Genomic DNA, 14819 nt, shown 5'->3' on the forward strand with positions numbered 1-14819 from the left:
ATGCAATGTTGTATGTGAAACATTCAAAAATATAACGCATGCAATGTAAACGTAATAATAGTTTTATCATGTATCAGAAATGTTTCTGAACCATTACATCTGCAATATTTCTTCTGCAATATTGTAGAAATTCACTGCCTGCAATTCAATTTTTCATTATCTACGCAATCTTTCAGAAATTTTTCAGAAATATTTTAAATGTAATGTTGCGTTTGATATGTTACAGAAATATTACTCGTGCAATGCAAACGTAATATTACTTTTATAATGTTTCAGAAATATTTCTGAAATATTGCATCTGCTACATTTTTTTGCAATATTACAGAAACTTACAAATATTGTAAACAACTTTCTGAAAGATTTCAGAAATATTGTTAATGCAATATTATAAAAAACATGATGCAGGTACATTTCTGAAATATTTCAGATGCATAGTTACAAATGAAATGTTAACGAAATATTTCTGCACCATTTCCGAATATTTCAATATTTCAGCAACATAACATGCCGAGTGGGCGCGTTATACTAATAAAAGGTTCAGTTCATTAATCCTAATCGATTAATTTCGTCATCCCTGACCTGCTAATTATAACAATATCTTCCAATTTTAATTGATATTATGGATATTACATATTCAATAGAACAAATGAATAATAACCCTTGGCTTGCGGTACAAGATGTCGTTGGAAATGCGAATACTTGGCCTAAATTTATTCGAAAAATGTATTGGAATAAAAATTTCAAAGATTATAATCGAATGATCATAGTAAATTTTGCGTTTTTAAACGCAATTTCTGAAGAATTTTTACATGACATTTTGACATTTACTTTAAAAGAAGCGTACACAAGTGAGCGAAAACGAAATGTCAAAGATAGGTTTCGTTATTTAAATCACGAGGTAATACTTTTATTTTTTGATCACTATATTAAATATGTATATTTATTAAATATTTTTCATAAATTTGTAGGAATTTGGGCGAAATCGACGTAGTCGAGTTTACAGCTACAGTGTCTATTTCAAAGAAATGTTGGATTTAAATTTTGGACCGCTTAAAAATTATTAATAAAGTAATAATTATTATAATATATGTATACTATTATTTCGTCCTGTAATTTTTTTTTTGGTAAAGCAGCGATTTCTCGCGAAATAAAGTATTCTCTGCTTTAACAAAGACTTCAATGTATCAGCAATTTACTCCTTTAAATGTTGTGTTTTGGTAAAGCAGCGACTTTCTCGCGAAATAAAGTATTCTCTGCTTTAAAAAAAAAACGTAATATTAGTCGTTTATGCCTCTCAATACTCAAAATAGCTGCTATATTTTTGAACCTTTTTTTGTTAATAACTTTTTAACGAATAACGACCGCCGGCTAAAAACTTCTGAAGGTCACTTAGGAGGGTGACCTTGACAACATATGTCAAGGTCAAGGTCATCGGAGGGTGGTCCGTATTACTAAATAATTACCTTAGATATAATATGAATTTGTTGTAGCATTGATTAATGCTCGTATATTGGTCTTACTCCTCATTATAGCCTTTGCTTCATTATGCCGATGCGGAGAGAATGTTTTCCACCTTAACTAATTTAAAAACGAAAAATCGCAACAAACTTTCGTCGGCTACCGTTAATGCCACTTGCGTTTTTAAATCAGCATTGAAGGCGAAAGGAGAAACATCTGTAAGCATGACGATTGAAGACAAACATTTGTCTCTTATGTTGGCGGACAAATTATACACTAGTGCTGTTAAAAAAGACTACAGTACTTTAAGGCTACATGCTGCGGATGATTAAATTATTAAAAATTTCGTCTATAAAAGACATCACGCTTTAAAATGATAAGCGTGTAAAACATCTTGTCCGTTCCGTAGTAGACATCACGCTTAAAGAGTATAAAGGTGCCTTTTCATGCTGACGCTCGACGCTCATTTTCAGCGGCAAGAAGGTCGCATGACCACAATTGACGCCGGCGTCAATTGAAATTCATGAAAAGGAAAACAGCGTCAAAATTTCGGCGTCTTCGCGCTGCTTTGGCTTTGACGCTTGAAGTTGGAAAAATCCAACTTCTCTTTCTTGACGCTGGCATCATAGTGATGTCACGTGACGACGCTCAACGCTGTTTTTCAGCGTCCCATGAATTGGCACCTTAAGCGTGTAATAAATAATGTCCGTAATGAACATCACGCTTAAAAATTAGAAGCGTAAGAAATCTTTCCGTAATAGACATCTCGATAGCTTGTGGAACATAAATGCATGTGTAGTGTACACACACACACACACACACACGTCACACACACACACACACACACACACACACACACACACACACAAACACACACACCCAGGGAAATGTAAAAAATTATTTTTACATTTCCCTCCTGACGGAAGAGACCACCACCTTCTCGCGGTTTCCGTTGAGCAACAATATGTACGTTATACATTTAATAGAAAATAAATTCAAAGACAGAAAGAAGAACAGTATAAATTATAATGTTTTTTAGTACTTAATAATATCATTGCGCTGAAATTAATTCTTTAAATAGAGATTGTTGAATATACAGATTCTTTTTAAATAAAAAAACGTACATATTGACCAAGAGTGGATTTTTATATTTTAATTCAAATTTTAATTTTGTATTAACATGTAAAACAATGTATATAATAATTTTTTATTGAATAATTTTTTAGATTTATTAATATGTAGAAAAATACATCGATAATTAGTGTCGCGCGCCGATATTAGTTGCTTTCCATTTACATCAAAACTCAGATAATTCTCACTTGTGATGTCATTCTGTCTTTATTATTCATTAATTGCCAAAAAGGATAGAACGACGTCACAAGTGAGAATTATCTGAGTTTTGATGTAAATGGAAAGCACCTATAATGTCACGCGTCGTCCGGTCGCCTCGCCAACTCGGCATTCACGAGATCCGAAATCGCATAGCCAATAGCCATAGCTCGAGAGAGAAGAAGAAGAAAGCAGATCTATCTATCTTCTTCTACCGCTCGACGCTCGAAGCTGGCTGTTGGGGGAGAACACGATAACTAGGGCCCCTTGATTTGACTGTGGTTTCTGGTAGTATTTTTTACGCTGAACAAAAAATTATATAGGTCTTATAGAGCTAACTGCTTTAGTTTTCGAGATATGCAGTATTAAAGCTCAAAATAAATATAATATAAATCTTTACTTTTTTAAATTGGTAATTATGCATAAAAGGGACACTTTCACTCAGGAGGGTGCATACACTTTTCACGCGAACCGAGGTTCACCCCCACCTCCCCCCTGCTTTCGGGGGAGAGGCGGTAGTTCCTCCCTCGCTTACGTGTGTACTGTTTATACACACACAATTGAAGTATTATTTAAAAATTTATATTAAATTTCCACGCATGAAAAGTTCATGCATACACTTTTAACGCAAACCGAGATTTACCCCCACCTCCCCCTGCTTTCGGGGGAGGGGCGGTAGTTTCTTCATCGCTTACGTGTGTACTGTTTATACACACACAATTGAAGTATTATTTAAAAATTTATATTAACTTTCCACGCATGAAAAGTTCATGCATACACTTTTCACGCGAACCGAGGTTCACCCCCACCTCCCCCTTGCTTTCGGGGGAGGTGCGGTAGTTCCTCCCTCGCTTACGTGTGTACTGTTTATACACACACAATTGAAGTATTATTTAAAAATTTATATTAACTTTCCACGCATGAAAATTTCATGCATACACTTTTCACGCGAACCGAGGTTCACCCCCACCTCCCTCCTGCTTTCGGGGGAGGTGCGGTAGTTCCTCCCTCGCTTACGTGTGTACTGTTTATACACACACAATTGAAGTATTATTTAAAAATTTATATTAACTTTCCACGCATGAAAAGTTCATGCATACACTTTTAACGCGAACCGAGGTTCACCCCCACCTCCCCCCTGCTTTCGGGGGAGGTGCGGTAGCCTCTTCCCCGCTTACGTGTGTACTGTTTATACACACACAATTGAAGTATTATTTAAATTTATATTATATTTATTTTGAGTTTTAATACTGCATATCTCGAAAACTAAAGCCGTTAGCCCTATAAGACCTATATAATTTTTTGTTCAGCGTAAAAAATACTACCAGAAACCACAGTCAAATCAAGGGGCCCTAGTTATCGTGTTCGTGCCGGCTGTTAAAACGTAAAGTTGGCATCTCTGCCCATCCCCACCACTGGCTGGCAGTGGCTGTCGAAAACCGCGAGTCTGGCATCCTTGATCTAGTCTTTCCTTATAGCTCTTACCTAAATTTACAAACCAGTCGCCAATCACCGTGCATTCACCTACATAATGTTCCAAATTATCCCTACCCAACTTACAAAATCCACAACTTCTTACATCCTCCTCCAACCAATATTTATTTGCTTCCTCCATATTACCGCACCTCACCCAGGTAGCAAACACAAGTCATTTTGACGTCAAATACTAGTCATGTTTGTACAAATGACGTCAAATGACCAAAAAGCGACTATGTCTTTAAAAATGACATTATACTGACGTTATTCCATAACATCATTATGACGTCTATTTTTAGTCATTTTTGGTTAGGTTAGTCTATGACATCGGCGACTAATAATGGACGTTTATAAGACGTCATTTCTTAGACCATCTAAAGACGTCATTTTAAAGACGTCTTAAAGTCGTCCAAATAAGGTCTTTTTGTAATATAACTATTTTTACTTCTTAATATTGTTTAATAAAGTAATAATAAAATAAAAACCACAAAATTAACTGCAATATGTTTGTTTAGCAACTTTATGATTGAAGTGGCGAATTTATGGTATAAGTGGATGTAGTTGCGTGTGATTATAGTTTTATGATAACTATTTCACGCAGTGTTATAGCTATCAAGAAGATTATCATTACAAGATTTTTGAACACTTTAAAGATGTACCTGTTATAGACAAGTACAGTTAATAAGGAAGCATCAGGGTGAGAAGATCGTCACTGTCCACTAGATCATCGAAGTCAAGCGACTCGGACGCGGTACTGTACTAGAATGGGTGACCGCCTTGAGAGCGGCTATACGCACATGGCATGTAACGAAACAGTTAAAAAAGTTTTTTTTTCTTAGATAAAGAAAAAAAACATTTTTTTATAAACGTTTATCAAGTAGACATTTTAACATTTTAATTTCATAAAAAACATTTCTAGAAACCGGTATGTCGTACAATGGACCTATTTTTGCCGTCAATAAGACGTCAGAAAATGACGTCAATTGTCTGTGACATTAGACCGTCATTTTAACGTCATTATGCCGCCAGTTAGTGACGTCAGGAATGGTCAGTAAAGGACCAAAATTTGACGTCAAAATGACTTGTGTTTGCTACCTGGGCAATCTTACCCTTACGGAAAGAAACTACAGCGGATTACAGAAAATTATATTACAGGAACTACATAAAAGTATTACACAAAATTACAGACTGAAGTATTGTAATATACTGTAATATTTTCGTACTATACGCTCGGATTACAGGAAAATATTACAGGATTACAGGACTACAAGATTGCAGTCCTCTTAATACTAGAGGACACTGATTTCCGATATTCACCCGGCATAAAAAAAATTATTTTTTCCTTAGTTTTATTACTTTTTTATAACTAAATTTGTTTCTTAAGATGCAGTCTATGATTATAAATATTTTCTTGTATTTGAAAAACACACTCACCTTGGTGGGATTCGAGCTCGGGACCTCGGGACCTCTGGATCGTGAGCCAACTGCCTTACGTGGTAGACTACTTCTTAATTTGATGTAAGTGTTATATATAGTCTACATATGTCATAACCAGCACAAATATATAATTTTTCAAAAATCATCTTAAGAAACAAATTCAGTTTAAAAAGAGTAATAAAATTTTAAATTGGATATATGATATAATATTTCTTAAAGTCGGGTGAATGTCAGAAACCAGTGCCGGCTCATTATGAAATTACTTATAAAATATGAAATTAAAAAATAATAAAATGTGGTTAAAAAGTGATACATTAAATCTAATAAATTTCAAACAATATTTATAGAAATAATTTATATATATACAGCTGCATTGAAGTAAAAGTATACTATATATGGAGGTGGAGGGGTAAAAACCACAGTGGTGTAACTCAAATTTTTAAAAATATTTTCTCGTGTGCATAGATGCAATCTGTACAATATATAAATTGCATCTATGCACACGAGAAAATATTTTTAAAAATTTGACTTACACCACTGTGGTTTTTACCCCTCCATATATGATAAGACTCGCTATTTCAAATTTTATGGATTACTGGTAGCATAACGTTTAATACACATGTGTAGTAGTGTATTACACATTTTGTAGATTACATGTGTAGTCTACTACACAAGTCACTTACCACACGTGTAGTATATTACACATATAATGGATTACACGTGTAGTCTACTACACAAGTCACTTACCACACGTGTAATATATTACATATATAGTGGATTACACGTGTAGTGGATTTCACCCTTCATGATTAGACGTGTATTCCATATTACAGGGATTTCACGCACTAAGTAATTACAGCGTGTAATAACTACAGATTATTGTGTTCCTTTCTGTGATAACTACAGGTGGTCCTGTAGTAACTACACAAGTGTAATATTTACTGGCTGTAGTTTCTTTCCGTAAGGGTATCAACGCTCTTATACCATCACCCGACATTGGCTTGTCCATATTAACATTTAATAAATATCTAGGTTTATTACACGTTATACCCAGCTCCTTATATCTTATATTGTACCGCGCATTTCTAACCTTACTGCCAATAGTTTGTTCTTGTATATCCTGTTCTCTTTCTCTTATTACCCTGAACATGTCAATACCCTCCCCCCTTGCAGTTCTTATCGCTTCAAGACCCCACCCCAAATTATTAAAATAACTTTTCCTTTCGCTACTGAATAGATCTTTCTTCCCGTTCCCCGAATTATACTCCACTTTATCTTTTTCTTCCCTACATGCAACCACTAGCCTATTCGTACTACTTTCTCTACTCCTCTTTTCATACCTCATGGCTCTTAATCCCCATTTAATTTTTAATTTCTTTAGGCCCAACTCTCTCAAGATCATATACCGCGGCGTACAAAATTCCATTCTAAAAATCCATCTGATGTAGTCCAGCCAGATCTTTTCTAATTTACTTTTCTCCATCCACCCCCATACTTCCACCCCATATTCCATAAAACTTTTAACCAAATAATTAAATAATGTCTGTCTCCTCTTAAAATCATCTTTACAAATCCTTTCACCGAGACCCCATACCTTATTTGCTGCTAATCTTCCTTTCCTGCCCATTTCTTTAATATGATGTAATTTCCTTTCCTGTTAAACGTAAACCCCAGATACTTAAAATTTTTCACCTCCTCTATTCTTTCCTTACCCCACTTCCAATTTCTTCTACCTAACTTCCCACCACTATTAAAAATCATAACCTTTGTTTTTTCTGTACTTATTGTTAGATCTAACTTCTATCCTTCAAAAATCTTTTTAGTGTATCCATCATATCATCCAGTGCCTCTTTATTCTTAGCCAGTAGAACCATGTCGTCGGCGTAAGCTAACGACCATACCCTATACATGCCCAATACAATGCCACCTATATTTCGCTTATCTAACGCTTCGTCCAAATCCGCAATATAAAGACTGAACAGGTCTGGACTCAGAACACAGCCCTGCTTCACACCTTTCTTCGTGATGAAGTTCCTCGTAATCCCCTTGCTTGTCCTGACTGATGTCTCCGTTTCTTCGTATAGCCCTTTAATCCTGTTTAACAAGCTGCTGCCAACGCCTTTTTGTTCCAGTACCTCCCATAATTTTCCCCTCTCTACCTTGTCGAAAGCCGCTTTCAGGTCGATAAAAAGAGCAAACACCTTGTCATCTCCACGTTCCTTTTCTTTTTCCCTCTGTACAATGTGGTTCAGAATAAAGATGTTGTCGATAGTAGATCTTCCCTTCCTGAAGCCCGCCTGACTTTCAGGTAGCATTCCTTTAGCTTCTATAACTTCCTCCAATCTATTCCTCAGAATTTCGGCATACACCTTATATGCTGAGCACAGCAGTGAAATTCCTCTGTAGTTTTCTGCCTTCTTTTTATCTCCTCTCTTATACAGCGGTACCACTATGCTCATTTTCCACTCCGATGGAATAGTTCCTTCCTTCCATATCTGCTTTATTAAGTCTACCAGACAACCCCTTACCGCTAAACCACAAAACCTCAAAGCCTCCATCGGAATTCCGTCTATTCCTGCTGCTTTGCCTAATTTCATCCTCTTTACTGCATCCGCTATCTCCCCTTCTTCTAACTCTCTCTCCTCTTCTTGCTCATTCCTTTCGTGTTTCTCAGCTCGTATTTCCACAACAGTTGTACCGTTTTCTTCTTCACCTATCTTTCTCTCAGTTCCATTCTCCTTCATTGTTATCTTCTTCTCCGTGCCTCCCAATAACTTCATAAAATGCTTTCTCCACTCTTTTCCTTGAATATTGTTCTCCGTCCACTCCTTCTTCTTTCTTCGCCTGTTTATAAACCTCCAAATCTCTTTTTCATTCCTCAAATTTCTCAACTCCTCCTCTTCTTCAGCTCTTTTGTCTTTCCTTCTCATCTCTAGCAACTCCTTAAAGCCTCTCCTTCCTTCTATAAAGTCTTCTCTTCTGCCTTTCCCCTTCTTCCATTTCCTGTACTTCCTTTTAACCTCCCTTTTTTTCCTCATGCAGCTCCTGTTCCACCAATCCTTATGACCTATTTCTTTCCTCTTCGACTTTTTAACCTCCTTATAAATCAGTGCACTATGTATGAGCTCTTTTATTCTTCTCCATTTCTCCTCTACCAACCATGACTTTTGCCACTCCACGCCCCCTAGCTCCGTCGTTCTCTCGTTATATAGTCTCCTCGCTTCCTTGTCCCAATTTATTATTTTCCTCACGATGTTTTGTTCCTCGTCCTCTTCTTCTCCTTCTTCTGCAACTTGTCTTTGTAGTTTTAGGATAGTAATTAACAATTCGGCGGGTAAAATATAAGAGAGCCGTTTATTCGGTCTTTGTACAATGGCGAGCGCAAGAAGAACTTAGATCATAAAACATAAGATTAGAGTCGAAACGAAAATATATCGACGGTACAGTAGCGCGATTTACATAAAATAAACTAAGAAGAAATTCCCCTAGAATTTCGGATTTACACGTTACGCCATCTATTGTTGCCACGAGATTATACTTTCTGAATCCAACAGTCTTCCGGTCCCTTCCATCTCCATTGCCAAGGGTAAGTGATCCGAGTCCACCCTGTCGTCTACCTTAAATTCTAAAACTTTGTCATGTATGTATTCGTTTACAATAATATAGTCGATTACCGAACTCCCTCTTGCACCTACATAAGTAAATTCGCCTTCCCAGTCACCCATTGTTGTACCATTTAGTATATACCAGCCTCTTTCATCCATCATATCCGTAAACTGCCTACTTCCATTACATACTACTTTATCTTTACTTTTCCTTTTCACATCATAGTCTGCCAGTCTGTCCCTTCCAAACTCCCCTATCCTTATATTAAAATCACCTCCTATGATTATTCTTTCCCGCTCATGCCTTTCAGTAATTTTCTTAAATGTTGTCTCTAAATCATTCACCAGACCTTTATTATAGATTGTGAAAATATTCAGCATTGTACCTTCTCCTGAAAGCCATGTATGAACTATGCCATCTGATAACATTGCAGTCTTTACTGCATCGTAACTCCTAATCCAACTTTTCTTTACTCCTATCAAAATTCCGCCAATCGCCCTACCTTTTTTCTTTTCCCTCCCCGCATTTATGTTCACCCACTCGTGAGAACCTGGTAATTTGCCCTTAATCCTATCCCATCCTTTCTCCTCTAGCCACGTCTCGCATAATCCTACAAAATTATTTCTTATTATATAATTCCAAAAATCCTTGTCCTGTCTCTCTAAACCCGCTACATTCCAGAATAAAACCCTTCTTCTTCTGTTATTATCTCTCTCCAGTCTTCCGTTGTCCTTCTTACTCTCTTCATCTTCAACCGTTTTCCTCTACTCATCCTTTAATTGGCTGCCCTTCAGAAATTTTTCTTTTCTATAAGCGTGTTCTCCTCCTCACTCCACACATACTTCCTTCCTTTGTATTTCTAATTTCTTGTATCCTATTTTTACCCGTTTTCCATCCATCTTTTCTTTCCACGCGCGGTCTCTTATCGTTCTTTGCACTTCTCTTTCCTCGTACGACAGATCGTGATCAATGAAAATTTTCCTGCTTCCTAGCTTACTCTTTAATTTCATTACAATTTCCTTCGAATCCGAGCAGTCCATTTCCACAACAATTACCTCCTTTCCTTCCTTACCTGATGTTTGCATTTTCTTCACCCTCTCCTTGACTCCAAACTCCTTCTCCAAAACTGTCTTTGCTGTTTCCCTTAAACACCTACTGTCTTCCTTTTGCAATCCTCTAATTACAAATTTGTTTCTTCTTTCCCTCTTATCTCTTATGCTTCTTTCGCTCTTCTTTACTAACTCTGTCACCTTTCCTACAATCTCTTCAATTTTGACACCCTTTTCATCCACAACTATGACTACGTTTACACGGCACCGTTAATCGGGTTTTATAACATCGGTAGTTCTTAGGCCGGTCAATCACAGCTATTCCATTCTTCTAAAGAATGATTACGATTGGTCTTCCTGACAACTACCGATGTTATAAAACCCGATTAACGGTGTCATGTAAACGTAGTCTATGTCTTCCTTTGTTTGTTCCATCTTCCGCAGACTAGCCTCTAACTTATCCATTCTGTCCTCCAACCTTTTTTCTCTTATGGTCCAACCATCCTCTAATTTGCTTATTCTCTTTTTTATCCCTTTCATCTCCATCTTTATATCCTTCAACTCAGCATTTATCTCTCTCAAGACTGCCATCATCGAACCGTCTGCTTCATTCTTCTTCAATACCGTCATGTCTCCGTCCTTTCTCTCTTCTCTCCTTCGGGTCCGGTTCCAACTATTCGCTTATCTAAACCTGGGGGCGTTCTTACCATCTTGTTATCTTTCTTGAAAATGTCATTCGCACGATGTTCTTGTTCCTCTCTTTTCCTCTTAGCTTTCTCTAATTCACATGCCATACCATTTTCACTTCTCACAAAATCTAGTATGCTGGTCGAACTCGCTCTTTCCTTCATTCTTAGTTCTTCCTTTGAAAGCCTTTCTCTTCCTCTTTTCTCTTCTTTTGGTACAGCAAAAGTTTCTTTATCCGTTTTTTCCTTTCCTGAATTATCTAAAATCGTATCTGTACTCACATTCATATCTGCTATCAACTCGCCCTCGTCCATTCCCCCCTCCATCTCGCTCGCCAACCCGACAGCTATCTCTATGCCTGATCTATCCCGCCAATGGGCTCACTCAGCGGACGTCACCGCCACACAACTCTGCGTTGATTGGTTGGTTCTTAAAGTAAGAACCAATCACGCTCGACTATTACTGAGAAGTTTGATTCGCTGAACGCCCCCAATGTCGCCACCTACACTATCCACGCAGCGCAAATTTCGCTCCCTTTTGGAACGCAAACGCAGCTCTCCCCCCTTTTCGCTCCCTAACCTCTCGCTCTCCCCTTTGCCTTTAACGCTCTTTTACCACAATATTAATGGAATTCCAACTTCCTTTATTATCCTATCCTAATTTTATATTATTTCTTCTACCTATCCAACTCTTCAACGCCCGCCACGCTTCTTATTACTGTCTAAACTCTCACTCGCTCTCGCCGCTCCTCACCCACACGCACACACCACACTCGCTCCTCTAACCAAGTAACAAAAAAATTAAATTAAGTTAAAAGAACATTTATTATAATGACAATGTATTTATTAAAAAAATTTAAGACTACGCTATACATAGTTCCAACAGCGTCGCTTAACTGTCACTTTCCGAAACTCTGGGAGTATTAATAAAATCCGAAAATGAATAATGTTTTTAAGTGTTTCTTACAATTTATTAAAGAAAAATCGAGCAAATCAGATGTGTTGTATAGTCGGGTGTTTCAATAGTAAAAAAATGGTGAGCTATATTTTTATCGATTCTTTGGACGTTCATGGGAAGAAAAGAGAAGGAAAAATTGTTTGTGGCAGTACATTATCAAGTATACAAGTCTACATTGTAAGTATACAAAGAATAGCTTATATAAATATAAAAAGAAACTTAACTAAACATTAATCAATTCTTTTAAATTATTGGGTGTACAACTTAGTTCGGTTCGTTTTCAAAAGATGGCTCTAGGTGCTATAAATGGTTGACGGCGACAGCCGATTTTTGCTGTATCGTGAAGTGTCAACATCTGTCAACCAAATATTGTTTACAAGCCTTTGAGTTTTGCACAACAAGTTTAATTTTTACTGCGTTGAAAATGTCGAGTTTCGTTCCAAATAAGCACCATTTGCGGGAAATTTTGATTTTCTGTTTCAATTGGAAGAAAAGTGCAGCTGAAGCGCATCGAATGCTTGTGGAAGTGTATGGTGAATCTGCACCATCGGATAATTCTTGCAGAGAATGGTTTCGACGATTTAAAAGTGGTGATTTTAGTGTTGAAGACAAAGAGCGTTCGTGTCAACCGAAAAAGTTTGAAGATGAAGAATTAAAAACATTACTCGATCAAGATTCGTGTCAAACGCAAGAAGAGCTCGCAAAAACATTGGAAGTTACTCGACGAGCTATTTCGAAACGACTCAAAGCCGCGGGATACATCCAAAAACAAGGAAATTGGGTCCCATATGAATTGAAACCGAGAGATATCGAACGACGATCTTGCATGTCCGAAATGTTGCTTGAACGGTACAAAAAGAAGTCTTTTCTGCATCGAATCATTACCGGGGACGAAAAATGGATTCACTACGACGACCCGAAACGCAAAAAATCGTATGTAAAGCCCGGCCAACCGGGAACATCAACGCCGAAGCCGAATATCCATGGTGCCAAGGTAATGCTCTGTATTTGGTGGGATCAGAAGGGTGTGATCCACTATGAGCTGCTAAAACCTGATCAAACCATCACGGGAGACTTCTACAGGCAACAATTGATCCGTTTAAAGCGAGCTATAGCCGAAAAACGTCCAGAATATGTGACCAGACACGAATCCATAATCTTTCACCATGACAACGCTCGGCCTCATGTTGCTGTTCCGGTTAAAAACTATTTGGAAAATATCGGATGGGAAGTTCTGGCTCACCCGCCTTATAGCCCAGACCTTGCCCCTTCCGACTACCATTTGTTTCGATCGATGCAGAACGCTTTGACTGGAATGCGCTTCACTTCAGAACAGGGTATCAAAAATTGGCTCGATTCATTCTTGGCTTCAAAAGATGAACGCTTCTTCCGCGACGGAATCCATAAATTGCCAGAAAGATGGGAAAAAGTAGTGGCTAGCGATGGACAGTACTTTGAATAAGGTATTAATTCATTTTATCGTTCAAATAAATGCGTTTTTCAAGCAAAAAACGGACCGAATTAAGTTGTACACAAAATAAAAATGTTAATTCCTTCAAGAAGTATAACTGAAATTAATTGCTTTACCCTTATGGAAAAATACACTCAACTTTTGGTGTTAACCGTTAAAAAAACACCATAGAAAAACCCTTAAAGTTGGGTGTGATTTCGGACCGCCAATTGAAGGTTAACCATCATTTGAAGGTTAATCTTCAATTGGCGGTCCGAAATCACACCCAACTTTAAGGGTTTTTCTTTGGATGATGGTTAACCTTCAAGTGATAGTTAACCTTCAATTAATGGTTAATCCTTAAAAATGACGGTATAAACTCTAAAAATATGAACCCTCAAATGAAAGTAACAAATATGGCGTCCCAATGAGAATCTCTTAAGGGCTCCGCTCGCTGAACCGGACTCCTCGCCTCGATCCTCCCTCTCGGACGCTAGATGCCGCAGCTCTCCCTTTCCTGGCGGTGAGCTCTCCCTGGTGATCCGACTCTCGCTCGGTTGGTCTCCAGAACACGCGCCGCAACGATCAATCCGTCAAGAAAGAGGTAACGGACTCGACACGTTCGAAGAAACGCAAGCAAGTGCGGCCATGACACCTAACGAGTGAGGAAGGAGGCGGGGGCTCTTTGAGAATGGCTCGCGCGTCGCGCCATCTAATGTGAAACGATCGGGCGTTGTAAAACGCGAAAAGAATTCGAGCGCAATATCTGAACAAATTATTTAATTTTTTATAAGTCCCATTATTAATATTTATTTTCATAATTGAACTTATTTTTTATTTTGATAAATGTAAATACAAATATCTTATTGTATTAATATTTAATATTAATAATTTAATTAGTTGCTTAATTTAACTTCTTGTTTAAGAAATGAGCGGATGTAGTACTGAAAATGTACCTATTATATAATATTTTAATTTTCAAAATTGTCAAATTACAAACAGGAATTTTGTTGTGACTTTTACAGTTATAAAGTAACTATTTAATGGAAATGGAAGCCTAAAAAAATTAATATTGTAACGCAATTATTATAATGCTCAAATCATAAAATATTTACATTATCCATGTCTGCCAATACAATATAATTTTTTATTCATATTGCATTCTATATAATGGCAATGTTATTATATATTTGACAGGCAAATCAAAATAGCTTCAAATCGATATCGAAATGATGAAATATCGATGTCTTAACAGAAAATACATAATTTGTCTGTTTACAGTCTGGCGCGATGAATGTATGTCACAAATAATCTCTTCTTTTAAAAAATGTCATATAGCACAAACATCGAAATAAGCTTCAAATTTCGAG

The sequence above is a fragment of the Temnothorax nylanderi genome, unplaced genomic scaffold (genome assembly GCF_030848795.1).
Source record: "Temnothorax nylanderi isolate EJ_2023f unplaced genomic scaffold, tnyl_v1.0 TNYL_tig0182_pilon, whole genome shotgun sequence".
NCBI classification, from domain to species: Eukaryota; Metazoa; Arthropoda; class Insecta; order Hymenoptera; family Formicidae; genus Temnothorax; species Temnothorax nylanderi.